This window comes from Lupinus angustifolius, chromosome LG16, assembly GCF_001865875.1.
Source record: "Lupinus angustifolius cultivar Tanjil chromosome LG16, LupAngTanjil_v1.0, whole genome shotgun sequence".
Classification (NCBI taxonomy): domain Eukaryota; kingdom Viridiplantae; phylum Streptophyta; class Magnoliopsida; order Fabales; family Fabaceae; genus Lupinus; species Lupinus angustifolius.
The window spans coordinates 11,411,487-11,421,894 of NC_032024.1; the positions used below are offsets into that span (position 1 = coordinate 11,411,487).

Below are 10,408 nucleotides of genomic sequence, written 5' to 3' on the forward strand. Positions count from 1 at the left end.
AAATATATAAAAAGTAGGAAGGAAGAAATGTGAGGAGGAGGTGACATGTGACCTGAAGGAAAAAATGTAAGGAGAAATTGACATGTGGCATAAGAGAGTTTTTTTATTATGTTGTTAATAGAGAAAAATTAAAATTCAAAGAATCTGAACTGTAATATTAAAATTCAGTGCGAAAAATGTCAAAAAACTTTGATAAGGTGAAAAAGTACAATTATTCTTAGATTAATGGTAAACATTAAATTATATAGATAGATTAATATAAAGAAATAATTTGAATGTGAAAAATGATTTCAATTTCATCTAATGTTCAATGACTACTACTTTTTAACATAACAAAACATAGAGGTTGTAAACACTCAATTTTAGTGTGATGACATGTGAGGAGTTTTTTTATTATATTGTTAATAGAAGACAAGTTGAAGAAAAACCTTGTGTTTTCAGCCCCAAACAATAACTTTTTAAGAATTTGGATTCGGTACAATTGAGACAATCTGAATCAGATAGCAATGTGTGTGAATATATATATATATATATATATATATATACACGTGGGGTGCCTTGGTAATCATCGACTTCCTCGAAACGCAGTAATTGTACCTCGCATACTTTCAGGTTAATTTTATTATGGTTAAATTACTACCATATCCCTCTGATTTAGTAAATTACACATAGTATACAACATTAATCAAAATAAAATAATGAATTCTAAGTTCTAGCTGTAACTTAAATAACTCAATCAGCAAAATGAAATTCCTTGCAACTACTTCAATTGCATAGGTTGTGTAAACACCTAACCTGTCCATAATCAGCATCTATAAGAGAATTCCCAGGAGCTGCTATGAATGCTTGGCCGATTTTGTAACGGTCCTTTTCCAACGCAGGTTGATTCTAATATATGAATTAAATATGTATTAGATTAAATTTATCGCTTTTTGAGAGCCAGAGATTAATCTTATCCAATGACTACCCATATTTGAAATTTTGAATTATGTTTCTTATATATTAAAACCCAGTAAATGATCCTTGATACTAATATCATTCGAGCAACCGATCTATTGTGCTATAGAAGAAAATAGAACAAAAATAGAGAAGGTGCATTCACATGTGTCAAATGGATGAATTTGGATTTGAATGTTAATGGATAAATTTTGATTTGGATATTAATGGATGAATTTGGATTTGGATGTTGATGGATGAATTTGGATGTTAATGGATGAATGGAAAGTTATCCAGTCCATCCATGTCCAATAGATTTCAATTCATCCAATCTATCCAAGGCTCTATTTTCATGGATTTAGATGGATGAAAATCCAATTCATTTGATTTTTTTTATTAGAACTAAAAAAATATATTGAAGAAGATAATTATTTTAAAAACTACTATTTCAACTAAACATTTTTTAAAATCATATTTTTAAAAAACACTTCTAGAATCATTTAGAAATCAATTTTTTTAAAAAGTGTTTTTTTTGAACTTTTATAGAAAATATTTTTTTTCCAAAATATTTTTTAATGAACATGTGTCAGTTAAGGTTCTACATGTAAGTTATTTAACAAATACTTTTAGAGTGTAATACATATGCACTGTCAGTATAAAAGTTTATAAATAATTACTATATCATTCACCATTGTTTGAATTATTTTTTGAATAGTCAATGATAATTAAATATAAACGGCTGATGATACAGTGACACTGTATAAAACTCATACATTGGTTAGCGCATATATTTTTATCATACATATATATGTTACATATTTAAGAATAAAATTTTAATATTAACTACATACACATTTCCTGTAATTGATATTAATTTAATAAAATATTAAAAGTGAGAGTGAAAATCATTGATGAATTTGCTTGAATTTAGATTTCTTAAATATTAAATGAAATTGAAAATGCAAAGAATCCCATTTTTATTATTGTTATTTTTGGATAGATCGGATATTCATCCAAATGAATATATCCATGAATGTCTGTTGGATATAATGGATGGATTGAATTTGAATCCATCCATTATCAAAATTATCCATTGGATTATATCCATTGAATTATATCCATTTAAATCTATTAGTTCTAATAGATGAATTTAAATAGATTTAATTTAGATGAATTTGGATAGATTGTGGATAATTTTGCCACTTTGCAGTACTACAACAATCTTCAAGAGTCTACTTCCTCCCCTTCCCTAAGGCCCCATTCCATTCTCAATCGGTCTTCTATACTCTCAATACCCGATTCTTCTGTCTCACTCACTTGCCATATAAGCAGGTTGTTGCAAAACAAACCCATAACAAGTTGATCACACCATTCCCACATATACCCATTCCCCCAATCCTCTGCGGCTATTTTCCCCAGTGTAAGCCATAATGATGGGTGGTTGCCTATCATATCATGACATTTAATTTCAGATCAATAATACTAGTAGGGATTTGAGTCTTTTATTAATAAGATAGAAAATGAATTGTTCTACGGATATTATTAATATTGGTTTTAGTACACTGGCCTTAGAATTTAGCATACAAATATTAAATCATGCTACAATTATAAATATATAGACACACGTATGTCCAAACAACGGAAAAAATGTATGGCACTTAAATTTTAAGGAAACCAACAACTACAATCACAATGAGAAATTCTATTCAAAATCTTTAAAGAGTGTTCGAGCCCGGTCATACTCGAGCTATCAACCCCAAAGAATCTATTAGTCCGGTATTCCCGAGCTACCCCTTTTGCCCGAGTACCCAGTGCAGTACTCTGCATGTCCATGTCGTTCGCCTTAGATGGGTCCATCCGGGGCAGATACAATAAATGCTCATGACGCGACATTAAGGCCTCTGACACACTATTTAATGCACCTCATGCATGCTATTTAATGTACCAATGACATACCATTTAACGCGCCACTGACTTGCCATCAATGTCAGGCAACAAACCACCTGTCACGCCGCCTGAACATTCTACATGACTCCGACAAATCGACAAGGGAAGATCCATAGGTCAAGCAAGGACGACTAGAGTACGTCCCTTGTACCCGTTGAAAGCTAGCCAATGACCAGATGCCATCTCAACACTTCTTAAGCTCTATAAATAGATGAGACCACACATGGAGTATAATTAATTCTCATTCCTTTATTTATTGCTACACTTATTGCTTTCGTGCCTTTTTTTGGGACATCACAATTTATGGCCAATAATTTTTTTATTTTTAAAATGTTTTTATTTTCATGGTCTTAAATGTTAGGTATCAGTGGTTACAATACACCTAGAAGGGGGGGGGGTTGAATAGGTGTAGCGGTTAGAATAGTCGCTTTTCGAAACTCAACACTTAATGCTGAATCACGCCTAATTAATCGATTACAGGATGAAGATAATCGATTAACAGAACAGTTACTTCAAATTGATGAACTTGATGTTGGATAATCGATTAACGCAACAGTCTTAATTGAAAGTGTGCATGTCAAGAGGAACACTTTGGAAAGCTCTCCTTGAACGTCATGGTTTTGATGAGGACAACGTGTGCCTAAAAGTGCTTGAAGATAACCAACAATTCAACGTGCTTAAGTCTTTTATTTGGTACTAGGCTTAGACTAGTTTCTAGTTTAAGTTGAGTCGAAGGCTTAGGGCACCTAATACATGTCTCACATGCATTTATCTTTAAATCATTTCATCCATGAGATATGTTCATGCATTACATAAATACATGTATATATGCATTCTAGGCATAAAACTAAGTGTCAAACATGTATTATCTAAGTGCATAACATATTTGATGTTCTCTATTTGAAAATACATATTTTATTTAGTGTTAATCGATTAACCATACCTTTAATCGATTAACCCAACTGCTGTGTAAAGTGGTTGCCACTGGAACACGTTTTTGTAATGCAGTTAATCGATTAAAGGTTTACGTTAATCGATTAACCTAACTGATTTTTAAGTTGTTGAAACTGAAAAACTGAAAAACAGAATCAGTTATGATTTTTAGTCCCGTTAATCGATTAAGAAGGTATTTAATCGATTATCTGGGGTTCTGGACTGATTCTTTATAAACTGCGTTTTCAGAATTAATCTCATAAGTTGCATGTTGCATTTATTAGAGAGTTAGAGCATTCTACGTGTTAATTGCTGCATCTATTTGTTAATTGCATTAGTGAGTTTAGAAATGAGAGATTCCTTGCTTTAGGATTGAGTGCATTTCATGTTATAATCTCTCACGTTTTCCCTCACATGTTCATGCATATTTTGATGCGTTTTTTCATGAATTTTATGATTCTGTAACTTCTGTTTTCATAACTAATACTTGTCATTTCACATGTGTTTGTGTTAAATGTGCATTAGAGTAAAGCCTTCATGTTGTATTTGAGCTTAGGTATAGCTTAATATTACTCTTGTAATTCTTGTATAATTGTTGTGAAAGGGAATCTCTTGGTGTCGTATCACCAGTAGAGATTGTGTGTTTCTTCATAGCTTAGAGTGTAAGAAAAGGAAAGAACGAGAGATTCTTTGGCTGGGGCTACGCCGAAAGAAACGTTTTCTTTATCGGTAGGAAGGGAGTCAAACCATTGGATAGTTTCTTTGATTTCTTGTCATTTGCTAAGTGTTGTAATTGGATAATGTGTTTGTAAATTACATTGATTCGATTATAGTGAAGGAAATCTCCCAAGTCAGCCGGGAGGCCTGGATGTAGTTTGCAGTGGACAGCAAACGAACCAGGATAAAAATTCGAGTTGCAGGATTTGTTTCTCTCTCTCTCTTTACTGTTTTCAATCGATTTAATTTGTATATTTGATTCAACTAATACATTCTGTTCTTTTGTTGTATTGCAAGCTATTCTGATATACAAATTTGTAAGCTCTGTATTCGTTCTGTTATCGGTTATTTGTTTCGCATTTAATCGTTTCTGTAATTGCTTACTGGTTCTGTTTAATCGATTAATATTCCTGTGTTAATCGATTATACTGTTTCTATTAATCGATTAAAATAGTTTCTGTTTAAAACTGTTTTTTGTGTTAATCGATTAAGACTGTGCTTATAATCGATTATCCTTTTCTCCTTAATCGATTAAATAGGGTTGATTCAGCATTAAGTGTTGATTTGCGAAAAGCGGTAATTCTAACCGCGACACCTATTCAACCCCCCCCTTCTAGGTGTATTGTAACCACTGATACCTAACAAGTGGTATCAGAGCTAGTACGAAGTGCTAGCTCAACCGCGTATTCGTGATCCTAAAGGGAAAAGGAATGGGTTCTTCAAATCCATTTGGTGGTGATGGGTCATCCATTAATCGACCACCAATATTCAGTGGTGAAGGGTATGCCTACTGGAAAGTGCGCATGCAAATTTTTATTGAGGCCATAGACTCGGATATTTGGGAATCCGTAGTCAACGGCCCTTACGTTCCACAACATCTTGTGGACGATCAACCTAAAGATAAACCGAAAAGTTTATGGACCGATGATGAGCGCAAAAAGGTCCAGCATAACCTGCGCGCCAAAAACATCATCACATCGGCCCTATCATATGATGAATTCTTTAGGGTCTCGCAGTGCCATAATGCGAAAGAAATGTGGGACACTTTACAAGTGACTCACGAAGGCACTAGCGAAGTCAAGCGCGCAAGACTGAACGCGCTGACCCACGAATATGAGTTGTTTCGCATGTTACCAAGCGAATCAATATGTGATATGCAAAAGCGATTCACTCATATTGTCAACCATTTAGTTGCTCTCGATAAATCATTTGCTAGAGGTGAACTAACTAATAAAGTTTTGCGTTGTCTTGACAGGAGATGGCAACCAAAGGTGACTGCAATTGTTGAGTCTAAAGATTTAGATTCTATGCCTTTAGCTACTTTATTTGGAAAACTTCAAGAGCATGAAATGGAGTTGGGTCGCTTGACCATGAATGAAGAATCAGACCGGAAGAAGAAGAGCATCACTTTGAAGGCCACGACCTCCAAAGACAAAGAAGAGAAAATTGATGATGAATCTGATTCCGATCTAGATGATGAAACTATGGGTCTCCTAGTCCGAAAATTTAGCAAATTCATTAAAAGAAAAGGAGGACTCAAAAAGTTTCAAAAGAAGGAAGCGAAAGAGTCAACCAGTAAAGGCAAGAATAACAAGGATCGCTTCACTTGCCATGAGTGTGGAAAGGTAGGGCACATGAGGTTTCAGTGTCCAACCTACCTAAAGAAGGTTGATTCAGAGAAGAGCACTCCCAGGGACTTCAAATCCAAGAAAGCTTACATCGTTTGGGATGTACCTGAGGAGGAATCGACATCGAGCACCTATAGTGAGGAGGAGTCAGCAAAGCTGTGTCTGATGGCCAGATCTGACATCAATACAAATTCAGACTCATGCAAGGGCAATGATGAGGTATATTCTGACACCTCATCCACTTCGAATGATTCACCTCCTTATGATGTATTGTATGATGCTTATGTCGAGTTGCATGATGAATTAAAGAAATTGGCTAGAATTAACATTGATAGGAAAAGAATAATCCTGATAAACGAACAAAAAATAAGCCAATTACAAAAAGAATTAGATGAATTAAAACTGGAAAATGAAACTTTAGATCTCATCTATTCTTGTAGTTCATGTAACTGCTCTGCTAGTAACTTATGTCAAAAACCTGTCTGTGAGACTTGCGAGACTTTGCAAGAGGACAATTTTAAACTAAATGAAAAACTCACACGTCTCACAAACAGTAAACTGCAATTAGATAACCTGCTTAATCAAACTAGAAATGTTGGTGATCGAACTGGTCTAGGTTATACTCGCACTGCTAAAAAGAAGCGACCATATAGAAAACCGGTAGCTCAAGCTAAAAACAAATATCATAAGCATTCTCCTACTTGTTTTTATTGTAACACATATGGTCATACTTATCATTCATGCTATATCAAAAAGTATGGTATACCTAGCGGAGTTTATGTATGGAAAAAGAAGGGAGATAATTCCCTAATCACTAACAGAAAAGGACCCAACACCAATTGGGTACCTGAGAAAAGTAAGTAATCTATTTTGCAGGTATGTCTCCGAACACATGGACAAAAATGGTACTTAGATAGTGGGTGTTCGAGGCATATGACAGGTGATAGATCAAATTTCCTGGATCTCTCACTTAAAGGAAAAGGATACGTCACTTATGGAGACAACAACAAGGGAAAGATACTCGGCACAGGAACAGTTGGTAACTCATCCCAAACTCTGATTGATAATGTCCTTTATGTTGAAGGACTAGAACATAACTTGTTGAGTATAAGCCAACTCTGCGATAAAGGTAATCGTGTATCCTTCGATTCTGATTGTTGTGTCATTCGTGATATTTTATCTAATAACGTTAAATTTGTTGGTCACCGTATAAATAATATTTACATGGTTAATTTGGACGATGTCACTACATTATTTTCAAAATGCCTTATTTCTAAAGAAGATGACATCTGGCTATGGCATAGACGTGTTGCACATATCCATATAAAGCATCTAGATAAATTATCATCAAACGAACTAGTTGAGGGGCTACCAAAATTGAATTTTAAAACTAAAGAAATTTGTGACACTTGTCAAAAGTGTAAACAAACCAAAAACTCTTTTAAAAATAAAAATGTGATATCCACCTCAAGACCTTTGGAGCTACTCCATATGGACTTGTTTGGACCATCACAAATCATGAGTTTTGGTGGTAGTTACTACGCTCTAGTTATTGTTGATGATTTCTCTAGATTTACATGGACATTGTTTTTATCATCAAAAAGCGACGCGTTCAAAAATTTTAAAAATCTTGCCAAGCAAATCCAAAACCAACTTAACCTAAAAATAATATATATACGAAGTGATCACGGGGGAGAATTTGAGAACTTTCAGTTCGACAAATTCTGTGATAAGCATGGCATTTTGCATCAGTTCTCTGCTCCTCGCACTCCACAACAAAATGGAGTTGTAGAGAGGAAAAATCGTGTTTTAGAAGAATTAGCGAGAACCATGCTTAACGAAAGTAATACCCCCAAGTACTTCTGGGCTGATGCAGTTCATACTGCATGCTATGTTATAAATCGAGTACTCTTAAGGCCAAACTTGAACAAAACTCCTTATGAACTTTTAAAAGGCCGCAAACCAAATATATCCCATCTTCACGCTTTCGGTTGCAAATGTTTTATATTAAATAATGGAAAGCGGGCCTTAGGGAAATTCGACTCTAAAGCCGATGAGGGAATATTTTTGGGATACTCGATTCATAGCAAAGCGTTCAGAGTCTTTAACAAATATTTAATGCAAGTTGAAGAGTCTATCCATGTACAGTTTGACGAATCTTCTCCAAAAGAGAAGAGAAAGGTCGTTTCTGATGATGTTGCAGGTGCTTTGGAAGAAGCATACTCCAAGGACATGGATAATGAAAAAGGAGCCAATGATGAAGGTCAAATCGAACCTCAAGAGCACTCAGACATGCCTACCGTGTGGAAAACAAAGAAAGCTCACCCAATTGATAAAGTTATAGGTGACATATCTACGGGAGTGGTAACCCGTAGTTCCTTACGAAATTTCTGTAATTTTGTAGCTTTTGTATCGCAAATTGAGCCTAAGACCGTTGATGAGGCCATTGAGGATGTACACTGGGGTATAGCTATGCAAGAAGAGCTAAACCAGTTTGAGCGCAATCATGTGTGGGACTTGGTCCCCAAACCTAATGATCATCCCGTAATTGGTACTCGATGGGTCTTCAGAAATAAACTTGATGAATCTGGCTTAATAATTCGAAATAAAGCACGTTTGGTGGCCAAAGGCTACAACCAGGAGGAGGGTATCGATTATGACGAAACCTACGCTCCTGTAGCCAGACTAGAGGCCATCAGAATGCTTCTTTCCTTTGCATCTTTAATGAACTTCAAACTCTTTCAAATGGATGTAAAAAGCGCCTTCCTGAATGGATACATTCAAGAAGAAGTTTATGTTGACCAACCGCCTGGTTTTGAAAATTTTAAATATCCGAACCATGTTTACAAACTTAAAAAGGCACTATATGGTCTCAAACAAGCTCCTAGAGCTTGGTATGACAGACTTAGTACCTTTCTTTTAGAAAAAGGGTTCGAGAGAGGCTTGGTTGACACAACGCTTTTTATTAGAAAATCAGAAAATCATGTTCTGCTTGTACAAATCTATGTAGATGACATAATATTTGGATCTACTAATGATATCTTGTGTAGAGAATTTTCTGAGATGATGCAGGGGGAGTTCGAAATGTCTATGATGGGAGAACTCACATTCTTTCTAGGATTGCAGATAAAGCAGCTAGAAAGTGGGATATTCATCCATCAGGCGAAATACTGCAAAGAGCTACTCAAGAAATTTGAAATGGACAAATGTAAGGAAGCTTCCACACCTATGGCATCTGCTTGCTACTTAGACAAAGATGAGAAAGGAAAAGCAATCGAGGTAACGAAGTATCGTGGTATGATTGGGTCTTTACTTTACTTAACTGCAAGTAGACCTGATATCATGTTCAGTGTATGCATGTGTGCGAGATATCAATCATCACCTAGAGAATCACACTATATAACTGTTAAAAGAATCATGAGATATCTAAAAGGAACTATTAACATGGGATTATGGTATCCTCGGGATGCCTCACTATCCTTGGTGGGTTATTCCGATTCCGATTTCGCCGGATGTAAGTTGGATCGGAAAAGCACTAGTGGTACTTGCCACCTATTGGGCAGTTCATTAGTAGCATGGCACAGCAAGAAGCAAGCCTGTGTTGCTTTGTCCACCGCTGAAGCGGAATACATTGCCGCTGGTGTGTGTTGCGCTCAAATCCTTTGGATGAAGCAGCAACTTAAGGACTTTGGTCTTAAACTTGAAAAGATCCCAATAAAATGCGATAATACAAGTGCCATTAACCTATCCAAGAATCGAGGCAAACTTAACCTAGGGTTTGATTGGTGGAAGATTCGGAATTTGGGTGGATTAAGGATGATAAAGGTGCGATTTCGGATGGTTTGAGAGGGTTAGGATGAGGTTTATTCTACCTTATTGCACTTGGATTGGTTGGGTTACTGATTCAGAGACTTAAAGCACAAAAGAGGTTGATAAAATGTCACAAAAGAGGTTGAGAGAATGTCGAAAAAAGTGCAGAACCGAGACACTGTCTGCCTTTAACATACTGGTTTTAATCGATTAACGGGCGGCTTAATCGATTAAAACAGTGCAAAATTTGAATTTTCAAAAAAAAGTTGCCCAAGTAATCGATTAACCCCAAGTGTTTAATCAATTAAACACGGTAAAAATTGGTTTTTAGGCAGCATAACGATTTCGACTTTTTAGGACACATGCATGCATTGCAATGGATCTATCGAGACATTTATAATCACAAAAAGAGGTTAATCAAGAGATATAATTTTGCA

General features: G+C 35.5%; 1 long non-coding RNA gene across 1 annotated transcript in view; it reads right to left on the reverse strand.

Moving 5' to 3' along the window:
• The window catches only part of LOC109329632, a 1,876-nt gene extending 1,367 nt beyond the window's left edge, over positions 1-509 (reverse strand). Inside the window, exon 1 of the long non-coding RNA XR_002105566.1 lies at positions 429-509. This is a non-coding gene — a long non-coding RNA (uncharacterized LOC109329632). The remainder of the gene's footprint in view (positions 1-428) is intronic.